This window comes from Eumetopias jubatus, unplaced genomic scaffold (genome assembly GCF_037043125.1).
Source record: "Eumetopias jubatus isolate StellerSeaLion01/CBP00866 unplaced genomic scaffold, mEumJub1_p1.0 scaffold_16, whole genome shotgun sequence".
NCBI lineage: Eukaryota > Metazoa > Chordata > Mammalia > Carnivora > Otariidae > Eumetopias > Eumetopias jubatus.
The window spans coordinates 63,835,603-63,862,775 of NW_028274822.1; positions in this window are offsets into that span (position 1 = coordinate 63,835,603).

Genomic DNA, 27,173 nt, shown 5'->3' on the forward strand with positions numbered 1-27,173 from the left:
ATCCTTTCTTGATCAAAACTCTTCAGAATATGGGCATAGAGGGTACATACCTCAATATCATAAAAGCCATCTCTGAAAAACCTACAGCCAATATGATTCTCAATGGGGAAAAGCTGAGAGCTTTTCCCCTAAGGTCAGGAACGCAGCAGGGATGTCCAGTATCACCACTGCTATTCAATATAATATTAGAAGTCTTAGCCACAGCAATCAGATAACAAAAAGAAATGAAAGGCATCCAAATCGGCAAAGAGGAAGTCAAACTCTCACTCTTTGCAGATGATATGATACTTTAGGTGGAAAACCCAAAAGACTCCACCCCAAAACTGCTAGAACTCATACAGGAATTCGGTCAAGTGGCAGGATATAAAATCAATGCACAGAAATCAGTGGCATTCCTATACACCAACAACAAGACAGAAGAAAGAGAAATTAAGGAGTCGATCCCATTTACAATTGCACCCTAAAGCATAAGATACCTAGGAATAAATCTAACCAAAGAGGCAAAGGATCTGTACTCAGAAAACTATAAAATACTCAGGAAAGAAATTGAGGAAGACACAAAGAGAGGGAAAAACGTTCCATGCTCATGGATTGGAAGAACAAACATTGTGAAGAGTCAATGCTACCTAGAGCAATATACACATTCAATGCAATCCCTATCAAAATGCCATCCACTTTTTTCAAAGAAATGGAACAAATAATCCTAAAATTTGTATGGAACCAGAAGAGACCCCGAATATCCAGAGGAATACTGAAAAGAAAAGAAAAGTGGGCGGCATCATAATTTCAGACTTCCCTCTCTAGTACAAATCTGTCATCATCAAGACAGTATGGTACTGGCACAAACAGACACATAGATCAATGCAACAGAATAGAGAGCCCAGAAATGGACCCTCAATTCTATTGTCAACTCATCTTTGACAAAGCAGGATAGAACGTCCAGTGGAAAAAAGACAGTCTCTTCAACAAATGGTTTTGGGAAAATTGGACAGCCACATGCAGAAGAATGAAACTGGACCATTTCCTTACACCACACACAAAAATAGACTCCAAATGGTTGAAAGACCTAAACGTGAGACAGGAGTCCATCCAAATCCTAAAGGAGAACACAGGTAGCAACCTTTTCGACCTGAGCCGCAGCAACTTCTTTCTAGAAACATCGCCAAAGGCATGGGAAGCCAGGGCAAAAATGAACTATTGGGATTTCATCAAGATAAAAAGCTTCTGCACAGCAAAAGAAACAGTCCACAAAACCGAAAGACAACCGACAGAATGGGAGAAAACATTTGCAAACGACATATCAGATAAAGGGCTAGTATCCAAAATCTATAAAGAACTTATCAAACTCACACCCAAAGAACAAATAATCCAATCAAGAAATGGGCAGAAGACATGAACAGACATTTCTCCAAAGAAGACATCCAAATGGCCAACAGGCACATGAAAAAGTGCTCAACATCCCTCGGCATCAGGGAAATCCAAATCAAAACCTCAATGATATACCACCTCACAGTAGTCAGAAAGGCTAAAATTAACAAGTTAGGAAACAACAGATGTTGGCAGGGTTGCAGAGAAAGAGAAACCCTCCTACACTGTTGGTGGTAAAGAAAGCTGGTGCAGCCACTTTGGAAAAGAGTATGAAATTCCTCAAAAAGTTGAAAATAGAGCTGCCCTATGACCCAGGAATTGCACTACTGGGTATTTACCACAAAGATACAAATGTAGGTATCTGAGGGGGTACGTGCACCCCAATGTATATAGCAGCAATGTCAACAATAGCCAAACTGTGGAAAGAGCCAAGATGTCCATTGACAGATGAATGGATAAAGAAGATGTAGTATATATACACAATGGAATATTATGAAGTCATGAAAAGGAATGAGATCTTGCCATTTGCAATGACGTGGATAGAACTGGAGGGTGTTATGCTGAGTGAAATAAGTCAATCAGAGAAAGACATGTATCATATGACCTCACTTATATGAGGAATTCTTAATCTCAGGAAGCAAACTGAGGGTTGCTGGAGTGGTGGGAGTGTGGGAGGGATGGGGTGCCTGGGTGATAGACAGTGGGGAGGGTATGTGCTATGGTGACTGCTGTGAATTGTCCAAGACTGTTGAATCATAGATCTGTACCTCTGAAACAAATAATGCAATATATGTTAAGAAAAAAAAGAAGAAGAAGAAGATTGCAGGAGTGAAGAATGAAGGGGAGTAAATCGGAGGGGGAAACAAACCATGAGAGTCGATGGACTCTGAAAAACAAACTGAGGGTTCTAGAGGGGAGGAGGGTAGGGGGATGGGTTAGCCTGGTGATGGGTATTAAAAAGGGCACGTTCTGCGTGGAGCACTGGGTGTTATGCACAAACAATGAATCATGGAACACTGCATCAAAACCTAATGATGTAATGTATGGTGATTAACATAACAATAAATAATTTAAAAGAAAATAAAAAGGGAAAAAGAAAAATTAAAAAAAATTAAAAAATTAACTTTGAAAGACTAAAGAATCATGGTAAAAAAAAAAAAAAAAAAAGCCATGAATTCTATGTGCAGTATTCCCCTAGCGAAGTATTTCGATTTTGTGCTTTGCTGCTCTATCACTTGCCAGTAGCGCCTGACAGAGGCCCCCTCCTCCACCATCTAGCTTCCCAAATATCGCCTCAGATTCACTTCTCCTCACATCCTACCTTCCAGAGAGTGGTCGCTTTTCTGTTCAGAGAGTTGCTGCTATTCTTTTCTTTGATCTCCTGTTGAGTTCTTAGGTGTTCAGAATGGTTTGATCCCTATCTATCTGAATTCCTGGGACCAGACAAAATTTAGGTCTCCTACTCCTCCGCCATCTTTTAATAATCCTTTTTATGTACCGTTGGATCCTATTGGCTAGGATCTTTTGTGAATTTTGGCCTCCATATTTATAAGGTTATTGTCTATAATTCTCCTTATTGATGGGGTCTTTGTGTGGTTTTGGGATCGAGGTAATGCTGGCCTCATAGAATGAGTTTGGAAATTTTCCTTCCATTTCTTTTTTTTTTTAAAGATTTAATTTATTTATTTGACAGAGAGAGATACAGCGAGAGAGGGAACACAAGCAGGGGGAGTGGGAGAGGGAGAAGCAGGCTTCCCACTGAGCAGGGAGCCTGATGTGGGACTCGATCCCAGGACTCTGGGATCATGATCTGAGCCAAAGGCAGACGCTAAATGACTGAGCCACCCAGGTGCCCTCCATTTCTATTTTTTGAAACAGAATCAGTAGAATAGGTATTATTTCTTCTTTAAATGTTTGGTAGAATTCCCCTGGGAAGCCCTTGGCCCTGGAATCTTTTTGGGGGGAGACGTTTTTGAATACCATTTCAATTGCTTGCTGGTTATTGGTCTGTTCAGATTGTCTATTTCTTCTTGTTTCAGTTTTGTTAGTTTATAGGTTTCCAGAAATGCATCTATTTCTTCCATATTGCCTAATTTGTTGGCATATAGTTGCTCTTAGTATGTTCTTAAAATTGTCTGAATTTCCTTGGTGTTGGTTGTGATCTCTCCCCTTTCATTCATGATTTTATTAATTTGGGTCCTTTCTCTTTTCTTTTGGATAAGTCTGGCTAGAGGCTTACCAATCTTATTAATTCTTTCAAAGAACATGCTTTTAGTTTTGTTGATCTGTCCTACTGTTCTTCTGGTTTCTATTTCATTTATTTCTGCTCTAATCTTTATTATTTCTCTTCTCCTGCTTGGTTTAGGCTTTATTTGCTTTTTTTTCTCCAAGTCCTTTAGCTATAAGGTTAGCTTTTGTATTTGAGATTTTTCTAAAAATTTTTTGTATTAATTACAATGTACTTGCCTCTTAGGACCACCTCTGCTGTATCCCAAAGGTTTAGAACAGATGTGTTTTCATTCTCATTAGTTCCCATGAATTTTTTTGATTTCTTCTTTAATTTCCTGGTTGAACAATTCATTTTTTAGCAGGATGCTCTTTAACTTCCAAGTGTTTGTGTTCCTTCCAAATATCATCTGTGATTGAGTTCCAGTTTCAAAGCATTGTGGTCTGAAAATATGCAGGATATAATAATCTTTCGGTACTGGTTGAGACCTGATTTGTGACCCAGTATCTGATCTACACATAGCCTTCACTCTCTTCTTAGGCAAGGAGAAGCATCAGGTTGTCTAGACTCTCAGAAAGCAGCTTTATTTACAGGTGCATGTGCAGGGCCCAAGGTCTCCTGGGTTGTAAAAGCAGAAAATAATGAGACCTTTTGTACAAGAGAGAAAGAAAATGGGTTTTACTTTAAGAGAAAGTGAGTACTTCTATCTGTAGAGAATAGTTGAAATCAGATGTCTTAATTTTTTGAAAGTTGAAAAGGAAAAAAAAGTCAAACCTCTGGGAATGTTTATTCTCAGAAATAGAAAGAGACACAGTCCTTATCTAGAAGGAGTGAGCCGGTGAATGTTGGACCCAGTTTTGGCCCGGGGCTCCAGGGCAGTTAGTACCCTGTGGATAGCTGTTGAGGTCTTGGAAAGTGCTGAGGAATGCTCTGAGGATCCCAGTTAGGCATGCTTGGCCTGGTTCTGTGTCTGGAGGAGTTAGGACTGCCTGGACCAACAAAGTCCTACACCTGAAACTAATATTACATTGTATGTTAACTAACTGGAATTTAAATAAAAACTTACAAAAAAAAGTGGAGCCATTTCTAACAGTGACACCACGTGGCAGTGATCAAACGCCAAACTTTTCTTGCTGGGTTTTGGAGTCTTTAAGCCCCTATACATCTGTAATTTGGGGTTTTAGAAAATTCATGGTACAGTGGCAACCCAGAGGAAGATACTAGCTTTTTTCCCTAACATAGCATATTAATATTTGAACATTTAGTTCAAATATTAAGAGATGTGACTATTTTTACCAGTATTTTGTGGAGCAACCAAAACTGGTATGTGAGGTCTATATTAACATATAGAAGTCTTTGAGATATTCAGGATAAAAAGCACTGTTTTAGTGAATAAAACAGGAAATATACACCATGATAAAAAAAAGTATAAGCCCAATATTATCAATATAAAGGGATTAAAATATTCATTAATTTCAGATCTCTGGGGATCTATCTGGTACAAATCAAAAGGTGGCCTAGTGAGTTGAGAAAGGTAATGGGTCTCCCAGAAGCTGGTCATCCCTCCTTGGCTTTGTACAAAGTCTATTCATCCAGGAGAAAAATACTGATAATTGTCTGGAAGGTATAAGAAGTAATTATTCTTTGCTCTGGGTATAAGTTGGAGGGAATGAAAAATACAGTAGTTAAAGCAAATAGTTTTCTTTCTTTTTTAAAAAAAGATTTTATTTATTTATTTGACAGAGAGAGACACAGCGAGAGAGGGAACACAAACAGGGGGAGTGGGAGAGGGAGAAGCAGGCTTCCCGTTTAGCAGGGAGCCTGATGCAGGGCTTGATCCCAGGACCCTGGGATCATGACCTGAGCCAAAAGCAGATGCTTAATGACTGAGCCACCCAGGCGCCCCACAAATAGTTTTAACATTGGAGTCTAATCTGACCAATGACAGTTCAGAAAAATCAAAATAGAAGAAAAGAAGATGAAAAAATAGTTATAAATAAACGGGTGCTGTGAAAGATAATCACAGCTGATTATTTAAATTTTAATAATTTTAGGTTGTTCAAAATTCAGGTACCAATTTTTTGTTAAATATTAAGGGGTATACTTCAAACACCTTAATTAGAAAATGTGTCATCACTGAAAATCTAGAGTAATGATCCTAGTCACACACTTTAACCCAATAGGAGGTGACAGATAATAGTTCCACTATCACACTGTTTGCCTTTAGGACCTAAAAACCTGACTGATCTGTGACTCCTAAAGAAATAATCAGTGATATGTACAAATAATATGTATATACAATAATATTCATTGAATTGTTTATTATAACAGTGAAAAACTGAAAACAACATAAGAGACTGGTGATTGAGGATTCATTAAATAAATTCTGGAAGGTCCATCAGGTAGATTAAAATCATGGCTCAATATATATCTATTATATATATAATTTGTTATACACATATAATATATATATGCATAGGCATAGAAGAATCCCCAAAAGACATACCTCAAATTTTAACTGGGTGATGGAAGAATTTTTTATTTTTTAAACATCTTTTTAAAAAGATTTAATTTATTTATTTGAGAGAGAGAATATGAGTGGAGGAGGGAGGGGCAGAGGGCCAAGCAGACCCCTTGCTGAGCATGGAGTGGACATGGGACTAGATATCAGGACCCTGAGATCATGACCTGTGCTGAAGTTAGTTGCTTAACCAGCTGAGCCACCCAGGAACCCCAGAACCATTTTTAAAAAATAAACATAATTTAGTTTTTTTTTTTCTTAGAGACAGAGGGAGAGAGAGAGGAAGGAGCGGGGTGGGGGATGGAGAGAGAGAGAATCTTAAGCAGGCTCCATGTCCAGTGCAGAGAATGACCCAAGGCTTGATCTCACAACCCTGAGATCATGACTGCACCAAAATCAAGAGTCTGCTGCTTTACCAGCTGAGCCACCCAGGCATCCCTAAAATAAGCTTATTTTAGATTCATGGAAAAGCTACAAAGATAGCACAATGGGTTCCCATAGGGAGCACACGCAGATTGTCATATTTTTTTTTATTTTTTCTTGTTATGTTAATCACCATATATTACATCATTAGTTTTTGATGTAGTGTTCCATGATTCATTGTTTGTGCATAACACCCAGTGCTCCATGCAGAATGTGCCTTCTTTAATACCCATCACCAGGCTAACCCACCCCCCTACTCTCCTCCCCTCTAGAACCCTCAGTTTGTTTTTCAGAGTCCATCGTCTCTCATGGTTTGTCTCCCCTTCTGACTTACTCCCCTTCATTCTTCCCCTCCTGCCATCTTCTTCTTTTTCTTTTTTCTTAACATATGTTGCATTATTTGTTTCAGAAGTACAGATCTGTGATTCAACAGTCTTGTACAGATTGTCATATTATTAATATCTTACATTAGTATTGTACATTAAGCACAATTAATGACCAATACTCACATATGATTATTAACTAAAGTCTACACTTCTTCATATTTCCTTTGTTTTTACCTAATGTCCTTTTTCTGTTCTAGGATCCCACATAATATATAGTAGTCATTACATGTGGCATGTCTCCTATGCTCCTTTTGGCTGTGAAAATTTCTCAGATCTTCATTGTTTTTGATGATCTTGACAGGTTTTTTTTTAATGTTAAGTTAGCCAGCATATATTACATCGTAAGTTTTTGTTGTAGTGTTCAGTGATTCATTAGTTGCATATAAGACCCAGTGCTTATCCCAAAACATGCCCTCCTTAATATCCATCACGAGGTTATGCTATCTCTCCAACCCCCTCCATTCTGTAACCTTCAGTTTCTTTCCCAGAGTTGTCACATATTCTTTCAGTTTCTGCCTGTCCTGGAAACTCTTTCTATCCATCCATTCTAAAGACAATCTTGCTGGGTAATGTATTCTTGGCTGCATGTTCTTTTCATTTAGTAGCCTGAATATGTCCTGCCAGCCCTTTCTCGGTTGCCAGGTCTCTGTGGACAGGTTTGATGTTATTCTGATGTTCCTCCCTCTGTATGTAAGAAATCTCTTCCCCCTAACAGCTCTAAGAATAGCTTCCCTGGTTCTAAGATTTGCAAGCTTCACTAGTACATGTTGGGGTGTTGCTCTATTTTTCTTGATTTTGAGAGGAGTCCTCTCTGCCTCTTGGACTCAAATGCTTGTTTCCTTCTCCAGATTATGGAAGTTCTCAGCTATGATTTGTTCAAATACACCTTCTAGTCCTCTCTCTCTCCACCCTCTCGGGGATCCAAATAATTCTGACATTGGAGCATTTCATGGCATCATTGATCCCTCTAATTCTAATCTCATGTGCCACTAGCTGTTTATCCCTTTCTTCTATATTTTCCTTCCTTTCTATCAGTTTATCTTCTAGGTCATTAACCTGTTTTTCTGCTTCATTCACCCTGGCTGTTAGAGTATCCAGTTTAGACCGCGTTTCATTCATAGCACTTTTAAGTTCTGCCTCATTAGATCTCATTTCTGCCCTTAGAGGTTCCATATAGTCACTAAACTTTTTTCAAGCCTAGCTATTGACCTCATGATTGTTATCCTAAGGTCCCTATAAAACAGGTGCATCTTGCTTGGGTTGTGGTCAATAATTTGGACTCTGTACATTCCCTCAAACTCCCCACAACCAATGACTAAGAGGAAGAACCCCCAAAATAGGTAAGACTCAGAGAATGTGACTTCTGCCACAGATTTACAAATGGACACAGATATAACCAAGATGTCGGAGATGGACTTCAGGGTAACAGTTATGAAGACAATAGCTAGAATGGAGAAATCGATTAATGACAAATAGAATCTCTAAGGGCAGAAGTGAAAGCCGAATTGGCAGAACTTAAAAATGCTATCAATGAGATCCAATCTAGTCTAGATACTCTAACAGCTAGGGTAAACGAGGCAGAAGAATGAATTCGTGATCTAGAACACAAATTGATAGAAAAGAAGGATAAAGAGGATGCCTGGGAGAAGCAGCTTAAAATCCATGAAAACAGAGGTAGGGGGAAAGATGGTGGCGGAGTAGAGGACCCTAGTCCAACCGATCCCTGGAATTGAGCTGGATATTTACCAGACCACTCTGAACACCCACAAAATCAGCCTGAGTTGTAAGAAGATAGGTCTGGATCTCTACAAAATCACAGGCAGTTGGTTTCAAGGTACGAAGTGGGGAGCCTTGATTCCGCCAGGAGATATTGGAGGATAAACGAAAGGGGGAGGAAGTCTGGCCATCGGGATCCTACACCACTGGTGAGACATAGCCTCTCGCGCTGGGGACCAGGCACAGATCTGCAGACCGGTAGCTATGGGGAAAGGACTTTAGAGCAGCCCCCCAGATGGAAACCCAGAGCTGTGGGGCTGCGCGTGTGAACTGGGGGCAGCTGGTGGTTTTAGAAGCACAAAGGGCAGAGACGTGCCCCAACCTGAAGGCGAGGACTAGGAGCACTGCTAAGGGGTGCACAACCCAGGACGCTGCAGTTTATAGCAGCACAGACAGAAACGGAGATATTGCGACCTGGAGAGCTCACTAAAGAACAGACTGCGATCTCTCTGCTCTGAGGCAGAGGGCTGGAAACAATCTCTGCTGCTCTGACTCTCGGAAGAGATGCAGAAAGCCACCAGGGAAAGCTGCCAGAGAACAAAAACCCCCCAAAACCGGTTCTCACTGAGCCCAGTCCCCGCCACAGGGGGCAGGGCAACTCTGCCAAGCAGGGTTGCCTGAGTAACAGCGTGGCAGGCCCCTCCCCCAGAAGACAGGCTGGAAGAACAAGAGGCCAGCAACTCTAAGGTCCCTAGAAAACAGGTGCATCTTGCTTGGGTTGTGGTCAACAATTTGAACTCATACATTCCCTGAACCACCCCTGAACAGAATGACTAGGAGGAGGAAACCCCAAAATAAGAAAGACTCAGAGACTATGACTTATGTCACAGATTTACAAATGGATTCAGATATAAGCAAGATGTCAGAGATGGAATTCAGGCTAGCAATTGTGAAGACAATAACTAAAATGGAGAAATCAATTAATGGCAACATAGAGTCTCTAAGGGGAAAAATGAAATTCAGGCAGAATTTAAATAAAAATGCTATCAATGAGATCCAATCTAATCTAGATAATCTAACAACTAGGGTAAGTGAGGCAGAACGAATTACTGACCTAGAAAACCAATTAATAGACAAGAAGGGAAAAGAGGAGGCCAGGGAAAAACAACTCAGAATCCATGAAAATAGAATCAGAGAAATAAGTGACACCATGAAACATTACAATGTCAGAACTACTGGGATCCCTGAGAGGGTGGAGAGAGAGAGAGGACTAGAAGATATATTTGAGCAAATCGTAGCTGAGAACTTCCTTAATCTGGGGAATGAAACAAACATTCATGTCCTAGAGGCAGAGAGGACCCCTCCCAAGATCAAGGAGAACAGGCCAACACCCCAGCAAGTAATAGTAAAACTAGCAAATCTTAGAGCCAAGGAAACCATCTTAAGGGCAGTTGGGGTAAGAGATTCCTTACATACAGAGGGAGGAACATCAGAATAATGTCAGACTTATCCACAGAGACCTGGCAAGCCAGAAAGGCCTGGCAAGACATATTCAGGGTACTAAATGAGAAGAACATGCAGCCAAGAATACTTTATCTGGCAGGGCTGTCATTTAGAATGGATGGAGAGATGCAGACCTTCCATGACTGGCAGAAACTGAAAGAATATGTGACCACTAAGCTGGTCCTGCAAGAAATATTAAGGAGGGTTCTATAAAAGGAGAAGGACCCCAAGAGTGATATAGAACAGAAATTTACAGGAACAAACTATAAAAAAAAAAGGCCTTCATAGGCAACATGATGACAATAAATTCATATCTTTCAATAGTCACTCTCAACATGAATGGCCTAAATGCTCCCATAACATGGCACAGGGTTGCAGATTGTATAAAAAGACAGCACCCATCCACATGCTGTCTACAAGAGACTCATTTTGAACCTAAAGGTACATCCAGACTGAAAGTGAAGGGATGGAGATCCATCTTCCATGCCAATGGACGGCAAAAGAAAGCTGGCGTAGCAATTCTTATATCAGACAAATTAGATTTTAAACTAAAGACTGTAGTTAGAGACACAGAAGGACACTATATCATTCTTAAAGGGTCTATCCAACAAGAAGATCTAACAATTGTAAATATCTATGCCCCCAACATGGGAGCAGCCATCTACATAAGCCAACTGTTAACCAAAATAAAAAGTCATATTGATAACAATATGTTAATTGTAGGAGACCTCAGTACTCCACTCTCAGCAATAGACAAATCATTTAAGCAGATCAACAAAGAAATAAGAGCTTTGAATGAAACACTGGACCAGATGGACCTCATAGATATATACAGAATATTTAACCTTAAAACAACAGAATACTCATTCTTCTTGAACACACATGGAACTTTCTCCAGAATAGACCACATACTGGCTCAGAAATCAGGTCTCAACTGATACCAAAAGATTAAGATTATTCCCTGCATATTCTCAGATCATAATGCTTTAAAACTGGAACTCAATCACGAGAAAAAATTTGGCAGAAATTCAAACACTTGGAAGCTAAAGACCACTGTGCTCAAGAATGTTTGGGTCAAATAGGAAATCAAAGAAGAACTTAAACAATTCATGGAAACCAAAGAGAATGAACACAATCAGTCCAAAACCTATGGGGTACTGCAAAGGCAGTCCTAGGGGGGAAATACAGAGCCATCCAAGCCTCACTCAAAAAACAGAAAAATCCCAAATTCACCATCTAACTCTCTACCTTAAAGAACTATAGAAAAAGCCACAAACGATGGCTAAGCCATGCATTAGAAGAGAAATAATTAAGATTAGAGCAGAGATCAATGAATTATAAACCAGAAACAGTAGATCAGATCAACGAAACTAGAAGCTCATTCTTTAAAGAATTAATAAGATTGGAAAACCACTGGGTAGACTTATCCAAAAGAAAAGAGAAAGGACCCAAATTAATAAAACTATGAATGAAAAGGAAGAGATCATAACTAACATCAAAGAAACATAAATAATTACTAGAAATTATTATCAACAACTATATGCCAATAAGCTGAGCAACCTGGATGAAATGGATGCCTTCCTGGAAATCTATAAACTCCCAAGGTTGAAACAGGAAGAAATTGACGACCTGAATAGACCAATAACCAGTAATAAGATTAAAGTAGTGATCAAAAACTTCCCAAAAAACGAGACTCCAGGACCTGATGGATTCTCTGGGGAATTCAACCAAACATTCAAAGAAGAAATAATACCCATTGTACTGAAGCTGTTTCAAAAAATAGAAACGGAAGGAAAGCTTCCAGACTCATTCTATGAGGCCAGCATTCCCTTAACCCCAAACCAGGCAAGGACCCCATCAAAATGGAGAATTTCACACCAATATCCCTGATGAAAATGGATTCCAAAATTCTCAACAAAATCCTAGCTAATAGGATCCAACAAACATCAAAAGGATCATCCAACATGACCAAGTGGGATTTAACCCTGGGATGCAGGGATGGTAAACATTTCAAATCAATCAATGTGATAGAACACATTAATAAAAGAAGAGACAAGAACCATATGATCCTCTCAATTGATGCAGAAAAAGCATTTGAAAAAATACAGCATCCTTTCCTGATTAAAACTCTTCAGAGTATAGAGATAGAGGGAACATTCCTCAAGTTCATAAAATCAATCTATGAAAAACCCAAGCGAATATCATCCTCAATGGAGAAAAGTTGAGAGCCTTTCCCTTAAGATCAGGAACACGTCAAGGATGCCCACTCTCGCCACTATTGTTCAACATAGCACTAGAAGTCCTAGCAACAGCAATCAGACAACAAAAAGAAATAAAAGGTATTCAAATTGGCAAAGAAGAAGTCAAACTCTCTCTCTTTGCAGATGACATGATACTTTACGTGGAAAATCCAAAAGACTCCACCCTGGAATTACTAGAACGCATACAGCAATGCAGTAATGTGGTAGGACACAAAATCAATGCACAGAAATCAGCTGCTCTGTTATACACTAAAAATGCAACTGTAGAAAGAGAAATTAGGGAAACGATTCCATTTACAATAGCACCAAAAACCGTAAGATACTTCGGAATAAACCTAACCAAAGAGGTAAAGGATCTATACTCTAGGAACTACAGAACACTCATGAAAAATATTGAAGAAGACACAAAAAAGATGGAAAAATATTCCATGCTCATGGATCAGAGGAATAAACATTGTTAAAATGTCTATGCTACACAGAGCAATCTATACCCTCATTGCCATCCCCATCAAAATTCCAATGACATGAACCATGAGAAACTATGGACTCTGAGAAACAAACAGGGTTTTAGGGGGGAGGGGAAGGGGGGATTGGTTAGCCCAGTGGTGAGTATTAAGGAGGGCATGTACTGCATGGAGCACTCAGTGTTATACAAAAACAATGATTCATGGATCACCACATCAAAAACTAATGATGTATTGTATGGTGACTAACATACATAATAAAATTTTTAAAAATTCCAATGACATTTTTCAAAGTGCTGAAATAAACAATCCTAAAATTTGTATGAAATCAGTAAAGATCCTGAATCGCCAAGGAAATGTTGAAAAAGAAAACCAAAGCTGGGGCATCATGTTGCCCGATTTCAAGATATATTACAAAGCAGTGATCACCAAGACAGCATGGTACTGTCACTAAAACAGACATATAGACCAATGGAACAGAATAGAGAGATGATGGACTCTGAAAAACAAACTGAGGGTTCTAGAGGGGAGGGGGTGGGGGGATGGGTTAGCCTGGTGATGGGTATTAAAGAGGGTACGTTCTGCATGGAGCACTGGGTGTTTTGCACAAACAATGAATCATGGAACACTGCATCAAAAACTAATGATGTGATGTATGGTGATTAACATAACAATAAAAATTTAAAGTAGAATAGAGAGCCCTCAACTCTATGGTCAAATAATCTTCGACAAAGCAGGAAAAAATATGCAATGGAAAAAAGACAGTCTCTTCAATAAATGGTCCTGAGAAAATTGGACAGCCACATGCAGAAGAATGAAACTCAACCATTCTCTAACACCATACACAAAGATAAACTCTGGATGATAGACCTCAATGTGAGACAGGAATCCATCAAAATCCTAGAGGAGAAGATAGGCAGTAACCTCTTTGACATCGGCCATAGCAACTTCTTTCAAGATTCTTCTCCAAGGGTTAGTGAAAGAAAAGCAAAAATGATCTTTGGGATTTCATCAAGATAAAAAGCTTCTGCACAGAAAAGGAAACAGTCAACAAAACAAAGAGGCAACCCACAGAATGGGAGAAGACATTTGCAAATGACACTACAGATAAAGGGCTGGTATCCAAGATCTATAAAGAACTTCTCAAATTCAACCCCCAAAAAACAAATAATCAAGTCAAAAAGTGGGCAGAAGACATGAACAGACACTTCTCCAAAGAAGACATACAAATGGCTAACAGACACGTGAAAAAATATTCATCCTCATTAGCCATCAGAGAAATTCAAATCAAAACCACATTGAGATATCACCTTACACCAATTAGAATGGCAAAAATTGACATGGCAAGAAACAACAAATGTTGGAGAGGTTGTGGAGAAAGGGGAACCCTCTTACACTGTTGGTGGGAATGCAAGTTGGTAGCCACTTTGGAAAACAGTGTGGAGGTGCCTCAGGAAATTAAAAATAGAGCTACAGTATGACCCAGCAATTGCACTACTGGGTATTTACCCCAAAGACACAGATGTAGTGAAAAGGAGGGCCATATGCACCCCAATATTCATAGCAGCAATGTCCGCAATAGCCAAACTGTGGAAAGAGCCGAGATGCCCTTCAACAGATGAATGGATAAAGAAGATGTGGTCCATATATACAATGGAATATTACTCAGCCATCAGAAAGGATGAATACCCAACTTTTATATCCACATGGATGGGACTGGAGGAGATTATGTTAAGTGAAATAAGTCAAGCAGAGAAAATCAATTATCCTAGGGTTTCACTTATTTGTGGAACATAAGGAATAGCATGGAGGACATTAGGAGAAGGAAGGGAAAAATGAAGAGCAGGAATCAGAGGGAGAGATGAACCATGAGAGACTATGGACTCTGAGAAACAAACTGAGGGTGTTAGAGGGGAGGGGGGTGGAGAATGGGTTAGCCTGGTGATGGGTATTAAGGAGGGCATGTACTACATGGAGCACTGGGTGTTATATGAAAACAATGAAGTGTGGATCACTACATCAAAAACTAATTTTGTATTGTATTGTGACTAACATAACATAATAAAATAAAATAAAATAAAATAAAATAAAATAAAATAAAAATCAGTTGCATTTCTATACACTAATAATGTGACTAAAGAAAGAGAAATTAATGAATCGAACCCATTTACAATAGCACCAAAAACCATAAGAATCGGGCACCTGGGTGGCTCAGTTGGTTAAGCAACTGCCTTCGGCTCAGGTCATGATCCTGGAGTGCTGGGATTGAGTCCCACATCAGGCTCCCTGCTTCTCCCTCTGACCTTCTTCCCTCTCGTGCTATCTCTCATTCTCTCTCTCTCAAATAAATAAATAAAATCTTAAAAAAAAAACCACATAAGAATCTTAGGAATAAACCTAACCAAAGAGGCAAAGAATCTGCACTCTAAAACCTACAGAATACTTATGAAAGAAATTGAGGAAGAGAAAAGAATGGACAAACATTCCATGCTCATGGATTGGAAGAATAAACATTGTGAAAATATCTTTGCTGCCTAGAGCAATCTACTCTTTTAATGCAATCCCTATCAAAATACCATCAGCATTTTTCAGAGAACTGGAACAAATAATCCTAAAATTTGTATGGAACCACAAAAGACCCAGGGGAATGTTGAAAAAGAAAACCAAAGCTGGGGGCATTACAATACCTGACTTCAATCTATATTACAAAGCTGTGATCATCAAGGCAGCATGGTACTGGCACAAAAGCAGACACACAGATCAATGGAACAGAATAAATACAGAAATGGACCCTCAACTCTATGGTCAACCACTCTTTGACAAAGCAGGGAAGAATATCCAATGGCAAAAAGACAGTCTCTTCAATAAATGGTGCTGGGAAAATTGGACAGTTTTATATCAAAGAATGAAACTGGACCATTCTTTACACCATAGACAAAGATAAAGTCAAAATGGATGAAAGACCTCAATGTGAGACAGGAATCCATCAAAATCCTAGAGGAGAACACAGGCAGCAACTCCTGTGACCTCAGCTGCAGTACCTTCTTGCTAAACACATCTGTAAAGGCAAGGGACACAAAAACAAAAACGAGCTTTTAGGGTTTCATCAAGATAAAAGCTCCTGCACAGCAAAGGAAACAGTCAACAAAACTAAAAGCCACCTATGGAATGGGAGAAGATATTTGCAAATGACATATCAGATAAAAGTCTAGTATCCAAGATCTATAAAGAACTAATCAAACTCAACACCAGACAAACAAACAATCCGGTCAAGAAATGGGCAGAAGACATGGACAGACACTTCTCCAAAGAAGACATACAAATGACCAATAGACACTTGAGAAAATGTCCAACATCTCTAGCCAGCAGGGAAATACAAATCAATACCACAATGAGATACCACCTTATATCTGTTAGAATGGCAAAAATTAACAAGACAGGGATCAACAAATGTTGGTAAGGATGTGGAGAAAGGGGAACCCTCTCACATTGTTGATGGGAATGCAAACTGGTACAGCCACTCTGGAAAACAGTATGGAGGTTCCTCAAAATTAAAAATAGAGCTACTCTATGACCCAGCAATTGCACTACTGTGTATTTACCCCCAAGATACATATGTAGTGAAACAAAGGGGCACCTGCATCCCAATGTTCAAAGCAGCAATGTCCACAATAGGCAAACTGTGGAAGGACTTGAGCTGTCCTTTAACAGATGAATGAATAAAGAACATGTGGTTTATTTATAGAATGGAATATTATTCAGCCTTCAGAAAAGATGAATACCTACCATTAAATCAATGTGGTTAGACCTGGAGGGCATTATGCTGAGCGAAATAAGTCAATCAGAGAAAGACAATTCTTTTATGGTTTACTCATGTGTGTAATATAAGGAATAGTGCAGAGGATCATAAGGGAAGTGAGGAAAACTGAATGGGAAGTCATCAGAGAGGAGACAAACCATGAAAGAATCTTGACTCTGGGAAACAAACTGAGGGTTGTGGAACGGGAGGTGGGGGGGAATTGGGCAACTGGGTGATGGGCATTAAAGAGGTCATGTGATGTTATGAGCACTGGGTGTTATAGCAACTTATGAATTATTGAACAGTAATCTGGAACTAATGATGTACTATATGTTTTCTAATTGAATTTAAATTAACCTATTAATTAAATTTTAAAAAAACCTCATCACCAAATCCAACGTTATGTAGATTTTCTCCTTTTTGCTTCTAGAATTTGTATAGTTTTGTATTTTCCATTTGGAGTTAATTGTTTTGTGTGTAAGATCTATGTTTAGATTCTTTTTTGTTTGCATATAAATATCCAAATCTCCAGTATTATTTGTTGAAAAGCTTACCACGTTTCAATTGAGTTGCTCTTGCACCTATGTTGAAATCAGTTGGCTACATTTATGTGGGTCTACTTCTATGCTTTCTATTGTGTTCCACTTATCTATTTGTTGATTCTTTTGTTAATACCAACGTTGTCTTGATTTCTGTAGTTTTATAGTAAGTCTTGAAGTGGGGTCATGTCAGTCCTCCAACTTTGTTATTTGGTATTGTGTTGGCTATTCTAAGCCTTTTGCTTTTTCATATAAATTCTAGGATGAGTTTATCAAAGTCTACAAAACAGCTTGTTGGGATTTTGATTAGGATTGTGTTGAATCTATAGATCAAGTTGGAAAGATTTTTTTGAATGTGTTTTTGTTGTTGTTGTTGCTTTCCAAGTTTTCTGAATTTGGTATTTAAAACATGCTGCAAAATACATGAGGGGAGCTTGTACAGTTTATCCTCAGCCTCCACTAAAGTTTACCCTCAGCCTCCACTCCAGCTATTAGGTGGATACCCTCACTACTCTTTAACACTGTGGTTTGCTTCTGTGTACCAAGTGTATGCCTTGGAGTCTCTTTCAAACCATCTCTGATTCTCATTATAAGAGCGGTTGCTTCCAGTCATCTCAGTCTTAGCATGGGGAGATTTCTGGATAGTCCCAGCTGTCCTCCACTGTCTTGCACAAAACTGACACCAGTCTGCCACTCCTATCCTGGTGCCTTCCTTTGGGTGAAAGTACCAGCTGCAGAAAATGCTTTCTTTTTCAATCTCTTTTTTTATTTATACCTGAGACAAGGTTGATACAAGTTCACTTAATCCCGTTATTTATGATTTATAGAAAGTGGTCAGATAGCTCAGAAGGGAATATGGGCAAGTGTAGTTGACTTTGGTGAGAGTGTGAAATAGGAAGACCCCAGAGTTGTGTCACTGCTAGGAAAAGGAAACATGCTACAGTATTGGGGACCAAGAACACATGCACATAAGGGGAGCTGAGGGCCCCTAGCAGGGGTACGTGTATCAGGGAGCAGTCTTAGTGGCGTTCAATCTCTCCTGGGACTTCATCTTTATCAAATGAAGAAAATCCATCGAACACTTGTTGCAGTTCTCCTTAAAAATGAGTACTAGATTCTTTACTACACAGTTCCATTTCTATTCCCATTACTGAAATAGCTCTAGATTCACCCTCCTTTCCAAAAGCATGAAGTGATTTCTAACTGATTTAGTCAGCTGAACAAATGCAATTAAATAAAACAATATTAAACAACTGCTTTCCTCTTCCAGATGAAGAATTTTAAACTCTTCATACATTTGATGGGTTCCCTGAAGCCTTCTCACTACCTTTGGGAAGTGAGTTGACTCCAACCTAAATGGACCCCAAAGCTGCCATGAGCACAATGAGCAGCTTAGATCTTTGGATCTTGTTTTGGAGTTTTGAGGAACTAGTGGTCACTAACTTTGTGCTTCATGCACTCCATAGTGGGTCTTAGTCCCAGAGGACAAAGGGATGTTAGTTGGGGGCAGTTGTTATCCAAGGCGAGTGGTGAGAGTGGGTGGTTGGGAGGGTCAGGATGGGAGGACAGCTTTAGGATTTTTTTACTTTAATCCAAGTAGTCAAAGAAAGAATTGGCATTTGTGAATACCTTCTAGGACCCAATTTCAAGTTATGTGTGGTTGGGAATAAAAAAGATAGGAAACACCATGCTGTCCACCAAAATCTAACTGGGGAGATGTGATATGTTCACACAAGAAAAAGAACACGTAAGTCTATATGAACTTGCTAATCTGAGTCATAGCTTCCACATGGTGTAGATGATATGAAAAAGGATTGGCTTTACCTACAAGTGCTGTGTAGGGCCCAAAATGTGTGTTGAGCAATTTTAATTAATACTCTAGTGGATAAAAAAGCAAATTCCTGGTACATCAGCATATCATTAAAATTCTGTACTTTAAGGACAATTTGATTTTGCATGACTTCTCTTACAATGGTCTCTATGTTAAAGGTCAGAGAGGGTGAATATTAAAAGGTATTCTCTAATGTTCCAATTAAACATAAGAGGTACTATTCCTATTCCCTTGCTTTCCCATCCATTTCACGATAAGAAAACAGGCTCAGAGAAGTTAAGTAACTTGCTCAAGGTCAACCAGCTACTAAATCTGCCTTGCTCCAACGCCCATGTTCTCTCTTTTATTCCATACAGACTTTGGAGTCTGAGCATAAGTGGAAGAAGCAGGATTCCAGACCACAAGGCTAGTCTGCCTAGGTAATGATACTGACCCTCCAAGCATGTGGGCATTTAAGGGGTGTTTAAGTTTAGGCCTGGAGTGGTAGGAGGAGCTGGAGACTGGGGGCTCCTACACTAAGGCTATTTGGGTGCTGAATAGAATAAAATAATAGAATAGAATAGAATAGAATAGAATAGAATAGAATAGAATAGAATAGAATAGAATAACAGAATAGAATGGAATAGAAAAATAGAACAGACGAGCATCATAGTAAGACTTGTGTATATTATTAATCAGCACTCTGTTGAAAGAAGTAGGGAAAAGGGAACTCCAATGACAGATGAATTTTCAGTTCACTTATTGATCCTGAGATGTTCCAACAGCCTTTGCTGGCATCAAATTACCACTACCAGCTAATCTCAATTTTCTTGATCTGACCGAGGAGAAGCATCTCTAACTCTAAACACTGGCTATTCACTTGGCAGTGCTATTTAATGATAAACAATGGCTCATCTGAATCCAGTGCACAGTCTTCTTTGAATTCCATCTAGGATCACTTATAAGAGGACTCCCAGTAACCCTGTATATTGGGGTATGAGGCAGCTTCATTCTTTTCTTTCCCAATGCATGGTATATGCAGAGGCACAGTCAGTGTAAGCAACCAGCTGGCAATGGACCTGTAGGTGGCCAGTGTATAGATATTACAACATTTTACAGAGCTCTTCTCTTGTAGTCTAATGTCTTATTTGATATTCACAAGGAGACTGGAATTACACATCAATCACAATGCTACCACATTTTAGAACAAGGAAATGAAGGTCCCAAGAAGTGAGGTTTTGCCCACATTTACACAGCTGGGGAGGCTCCCTCCATGCGTGGGTTATCTCCACTCTTTTTTCCCCTCTTCACCCTGATCCTTGACCTTCCACTGACTCCAGTGCTCCCCTTGTTGAAGTTCTACTCTAGCGGTACACATTCTTCCAAGACCCTTCCTTCATGTGTCTCCATGTTGACCTTTCTCTGAAGTTGGTTGTAACAGCTTCAAAAATGCTTGCTGGCTCTACACTTTGACACTTGAACACATGCTAGGTCATTTACACTTGAACATGCTCTATTGTTTGCATATGTTTTGTTTTCCCACCAAGTCAGGGTCCGTATAAGTCTTGTATGTGTTGCTGGCATAGTGCTTGGAACATGCGTATTTTGAGTTGAGCACTTACTTTAAAACCACCTGCTAAATTTTAATACCATGGCTCTTCATAGCCAGAGAACAAAGCACAAACTTAAGATTTACACTATTTTTGTAACTTCTTTTTTATCCTTCACCTCGCTGAGCCCCAGGTACACCTGGGTTCCACATACACCCAGCCATCTGTCTGTCAGCTCATAAGTTCCCACTGAGCCTGTGCACGTGGTATAATTTCTGTGTTGTGTCCCTTCCTCATTTTCTTCATCACCTTCTCATGTTCAGCACATTCATTCTTTTCTCTGTGCAGACCAGACTTCCCTACACTGCCTCCTTTCTCCCAAAGGAGAATGAGAGAGCTTTCCATCTATGTTCCTATAGACTGTATGTCCTTATTTTTCTGATGGCATTGCTCTCATTAAAACACAGTCTTCCCTCATAAATGGATTCTGAGCTTTTTAGGGTAAGAACTGTCCTCACCATCTCTGTACACCCAGCACCTAGCAGAGAACCTGGCCATAGCAATATTTGTACAATGAATGCAAGATGGATGCTGCTTACACTGAGCAGAAGGATCTCATTAAAAGTTAATTAGCCATTAAATATTCAGATGGGAAACATACCTGGAAAAATTAACAAGGTAAAGAATAGGATGGCTTAAAACAATTTTTTTTTTACACTAAACTGCCTTAAGTTGCTCTGAGGCAGTGAGAGGGCAATTGTTGCTGGAGCAAATCTCTCCCCCTGCCATAAGAGATATGGGGTTACCTGAAAAGTGAAGACTGTTGCAGAGCTGTCTACTGCATTCCCTATTAGGGGCCCTCCCTCCCCTCTCTACATGGGCTGGGGTTCCCAAAAGGCAGAGTTAGGCTTCCTGCTCTGTGCTCCCCCAGTTGTGTGTGTGCTCAGGTAGGAGATAGTGTGAAATGCTGTCTCACATCTGTGTCCTCAGCCCCTGGAGCTTCTGGAGGTTTGCAGCGGGCACTCTGACTGTGGTTCACAGCAAGGCCTGGCACCTAAGTATCAGTAGACATTTTTGATCAGTACATGAATGAGTGAGTACGGGTTATAACCATCTCTTCTGCACTCCTGCTCAGGGTGCACTGAAAGGAGTTCTTTTCTCAGTCTTGCTCAAGTTCTTACTCTCAGCACCTCTTTTATCCCATTACCATTTCTACTCTTCTTGGGCTTTTTCTGTGTGTATATGTGTATATCTGTGCATGTATGTGTACATATGTGTGTATGTGTGTATATACATGTGTTTGGGGGAGGATGAGTGGTAGAGTTGTCTAAAAGCAGCCCAAAGAAACAAAAATATAAAGAACAGCTGGTTTTATAAAAAGACTGGGACCTCCACTCTGGAGAATGCATGTCTCCGATGACAGAGCCAAACAAGCAAAGAGGGAGTGTCTCAAGTCTGCAGTGACTGCATGGCTTTCCAAGTAAGAACCACTTTGAAGGAGTATGTGATAATGAACATTACTTTTAATTCTTGTTTATACTACATCCCGTATTACTGTCTAGGAAGTCAGAGGACTAGTGATCTTAAAGGCAGAAAGAGTGTACATTGCCCCAGAACCACAAATAATCCACATACAATGTTGATGGTAGAGTTGCTTAAACACTCATACCAGAGGCACAGGAAGCCAACCACATGCCAGCATCCCTAATCACCATGGCAGCAAAACTATAGTGCTTGTAGAAACAGAAAAGCTAATCAAGTAAAAGGGCGACTCTCATGAAGGAGTGAAAGAAACATGAGGATAGACCTGACCATAGTCCTTGCAGTGAGCTTGATGATAGTCCTTGCAGTGAGCTTGATGATACTTTAAAGAATACAAGTATAGAGAAGCTAATGAAATCATTAATAGGGAAGTCTGCTTTAGACAAACAAATAATAGATTTTATTGTTATAGTTTCATTAGAAAGATAACAAATTCCCTCAAGAAGGATGAAGGACCATAATTAAAAGGAAATTCTGAACTTAACCTTTTCCCAGATTTGTTTTTGACTTAGTTCTATTTATGATCCAAAAGCAATTAAGAACCCGAGGACTAGTAGAAAATGTACTTACCTTCAATTCTGAAGCAGGAACTTTCTGGCTGAGATGACTGAGAATGAATGAGGTTTGAAAGAAAAGCAAGCAAGTGGGCCTTGGGCCGGAAAACACCAGAACATATGCATCACTGGGAGAGACAGTTAGTTTGTTATCATAACCTTGAGTAAATGTCATTATGAAGTGAACTGCATATTTCTGGTAATGTGAAGTTAGAGAAATGGAAAGAAACAATTAGATTAGGACATAATTTCCACAGCCTCAGCTAGACAAGGTCACTTCCAATGTTTTTTACAAGGTTTATGGCATATTATGGAATTGAGATCTTCCTCTTTTTTTAATATCATTTTAGAATTGCATTTAATTTTCAAGATAGGAAATTCAATAAACTGAGGTTTTGAGGAAATGATTTTGGTAGAATTTGTTTTAAAATTTCCAGCAAACTTCTCAAGACATCTCATGAACATCTGCCTCATTCATCTCATTAAGAAGAAGGAAATAACCCTATTGTCCATATTTCACAAGTTCAAATAGTGAGACGGGGGAATTGTGTTGCTCAAGGGCACCTCATGGAGCACTGGCCAAGACAAGGAAAAACCCTCCCTTCTGCCAGTTCTTCTCTATCATAAAACTGCACAGAAACCATCATCAATCATTCCATTATCCAAAGCAAAATTGTTTAGTTTTAAGTACAATATTGTTGGTTTTCTCTTTGCTAAAACTTGCAGGGCAGGAATACTGTTGGTATCAGGCACAACAACCTGCATGTTTAAATGCAGCCTCGCGCCAAATTTTGGGATGGACCGGGGCTTTGAGGTAGAGTCCAAACCAGTGCCCATTTCTTTATTTTTTTTAAGATTTTATTTATTTATTTGAGAGAGAGAATGAGATAGAGAGAGCACGAGAGGGAAGAGGGTCAGAGGGAGAAGCAGACTCCCTGTTGAGCAGGGAGCCCGATGCGGGACTCGATCCCGGGACTCCAGGATCATGACCTGAGCCGAAGGCAGTTGCTTAACCAACTGAGCCACCCAGGCGCCCACCAGTGCCCATTTCTGAAAATACCAGCTCCAGCCCCAAGCTGAAAGATGTTCACAAGTGGGTGGTCTGGAAAGGGCTGAGGACAGAGGTCTGAGTTTGATTTCCCAGGCATGGAAATACATTTTGTAAAGTGACTTCCCTCTGGCTTGTCCCTGAAGCAAAGCATGTTCTCTCTGGGTGCCGCCTGACCCAAGGTCATTCCAGGCTTAAGGTTGTTGCTCTAGCAACATGCCCTGGGGCTCAGATGAGGGTATTTCACAGGCATCTTTTCCCCACCAGAATCACATAGTTGAGACACTATATAAAAGCCGGGCAGGGCCTTCAGAAAGCCACTGTTTATGTTACCTGGAAAAGAAGAGACAACTTGTCCTTAACCCTCAGACTTGCAGCATTCTGGAACCTTTGTCAAAGATCTGTAGATGTGATTAGCTAGTTGGGAAAACTGGCGGCAGGATCCAGGGAGTGAGCCCCAAGCATGTTGTGGAAGGAGAGGTGTTAGAGCACAGGGTGCTCTTGGAAGAAGGCAAGCCTCAGCAGCTGCCTTCTGTGTGCAGTCCTGGAGAGATGAAAGAAATTTCAAGGATGGGCAAGGTGACCTAAGGGTTTGGCTAAGTCCTAGGAAAGAGAGTAGGTTTTGCTATTTTAGTTCTTCCCTTTTTTGCAAGGGTGGGAGGGCTGATCTCCCTCCAATTATGCAAGAAAATAGGGCAAAAATCTCTTGGAAGAAGCAGAGTAGAAATAACATGAGATTTTGACCCAGAGGCATGGGTTAGGGTTCTGACTCTGCTGGGTTTCTGGGTCTCCAGTGTCCTCATGTTAAGTGGGTTGTTGTGGGGATTAAATAAGATTAAGTCTTTGAAAATTCTTAGAGAACTGTGCAATCAATCATACACCAATCCCTGTGGTTCTCCTTACAGCCGGGTCCAAAATATGATTGAAAGAGTGGTCTTTTTTTAAAAGTGACCTTAGCTGGAGAGAAACTCATTCAGTTGATGAACAATAAAAAGCAAACTTGTGAACTGAGACACTGGCCACACAACTGCAATGATGGGTGCTGCAAGTGCACTGCATGCCACACCAGCCCATGTCTTTTTCTCTGAGAGGGTGGAAAAGAGGATTGTAGGGAGCATGCATAGAGCTCTCTCTCTTCTTGTACAACCCAACAGCTCAGACACCTCTGCTCTTCACAGCTCCACCACCCTCCTCAGTGTTATGCTGCCTTTGTAGAAAAAGAGAGGAAGAGGGAGAAAGGGGGGGAGAGGTAAGAGAGGGAGAAAGAGAGAGAAGGGGAGAGAGAAAGGGGGAGAGAGAGAAAGAGAGAGGGGGAGAAGGACAGAGACAGAGGGAAATGCAGAATGAGAGAGAGAGGGAGCAAGACAGAGAGAGAGAGGGAGGGAGGGAGAGAAAGAAAGAGAAAGAGAAAGAGAGGGAGAGAGTGTCGGGGGGGGGTGACTGAGTAAAGAGACAGAGCCTGGGGAAGGATATGGAATGGGGAGCAAGAAGACACAGGGGCAGGTGTCCTTCACATATGAAGGGCTGTGCCATTTGCACAACACATACAATGCTGGGTGTTGAAAAGTAACTCTGTAAAGACACACTTCTCTTGTATTTCTCCTTTACTTACATGCTCACAATAACTTCTAATGCCAGATGTGTGGGTGGCTTTCCACAATCAAGCAATGATCTGACACCAGATGATGTCCTAAAATTCAATTAGGTTCTGATATTATCTATCTGGAGAGAGTATTAAGGCCTATAGGATAAGGGCTTATATCCCACAAAACTGCTCCCCACTTCAGATGCCAATTGCAAGTCCCAGGTTGTCACTTGTGCTTCTGAATTTATAAATCTAGGTTCCCATGACCCCTTCCTTGGGTTGTGTAATTTGCTAGAATGGCTCACACAACTCAGAGAAAAACTTAGGGTTCCTGGTTTATTATAAAGAATATTATAAAGGATACAAATGAACAGCCAAATGAAAATGTAGATGTGTTCAGCAACCCAGAAACTTCAAACTCTGTACTTTGGGGTGTTTATGGAGGCTTAATCACATAGGTGTGATCTCACAGTTGCCTCATTAGAAGAAAAAGCACCCCTATCACCCGGGATCATCCAAGGGATTTAGGAGATCTGTGTCAGGAACCAAGGTCAAAGATCAAATATTAGAACAAAGATGCCATTAGTGTAATTACCACTCAGGAAATTACAAGGATTTTAGTAGCTCTGTGCCAGGAACTGGGAACAGAGGTCAATATATATTTTTTCTATTGCTTCACACATCTTTGCGAAAATATGCCACTGAAGCAATAATAAGAATTTACATTGGAGGGCGGAAAAGATGGCAGAGGTGTAGGGGACACTCTTCCAACCAGTCTCCTGAATTTAGCTGGATATCTACCAAACCATTCTGAACACCCATGAAATCAGCCTGAGATGTAAGAATATATATCTGGGTCTCTACAAACAGAATATATCTGATGGTCTCGAGGTATGAAGCAGGGAGCTGTGATTCTGCCCACAGATATCGGAAGATAAACAGAAAGGGGAGGGAGCCACCATAAGCTGGCACCGGGAAGGTGATATAACACCAGGGCACAAAGGTGTCCCATGCTGGGGACTGGTCACAGATTTGCAGACCAGTAGTGGCAGGTAAAGGACTTTAGTCCAGACCCCAGACAGGATCCAGGAGCTGCAAGTGTGCGAATGCGAACTGGCAGCTCGCAGTTTTAGAAGCACAAAGGGCAGAGATGTGCCTGGCCCTGGGTTCCACCACTGGGTATGTTGCTGTGGGGCACACTACCCAGGAGACTCTGGTTTTTAGCAGCACAGATAGAAATGGAGACAGCGTGGCCTGGAGAGCTCAGTGAAGAGAAGATTGTGATTTCTCTGTCCTGAGACAGAGGTTTGGAGGCAGTCATCTCTGCTCTGTCTCTTGGAAGAGACACAGAAAGCCACCAGGGAAAGCCACCAGAGAACAAAAGCCCCCCCCAAAACCGGTTTTCATTGAGCCCACCCACTCCCCCCCCCAGAGGGGGCAGGGCAAATCCACCCAGGCAGGGTTGCCTGAGTAACAGCATGGCAAGCCCTCCCCCAGAAAACAGGCTGGAAGAACAAGAGGACAACAACCCTAGGGTCCCTATAAAACAGTTGTGTCCTGCTTGGGTTGAGGTTACTATTTTGGAGTCTGTAATTCTCTCAACCACCCCCCAACAGAATGACTAAGAGGAGGAACTCCCAACAAAGAAAAGAATAAAAAACTGTGGCCTCTGCCACAGACTTAATGGATACAGATATAAGCACGATGTCAGAAATAGACTTCAGAGTAACAATTATGAAGTTGATATCTAGGCTTGAGAAAAATATTAGCAACAATATAGAATCTCTAAGGCCAGAAATGAGATCTAATCAGGCCAAACTTAAAAATGCTATGAATGAAAAGCATTCTAAACTGGATACTCTGAATGCCAGGGTAAA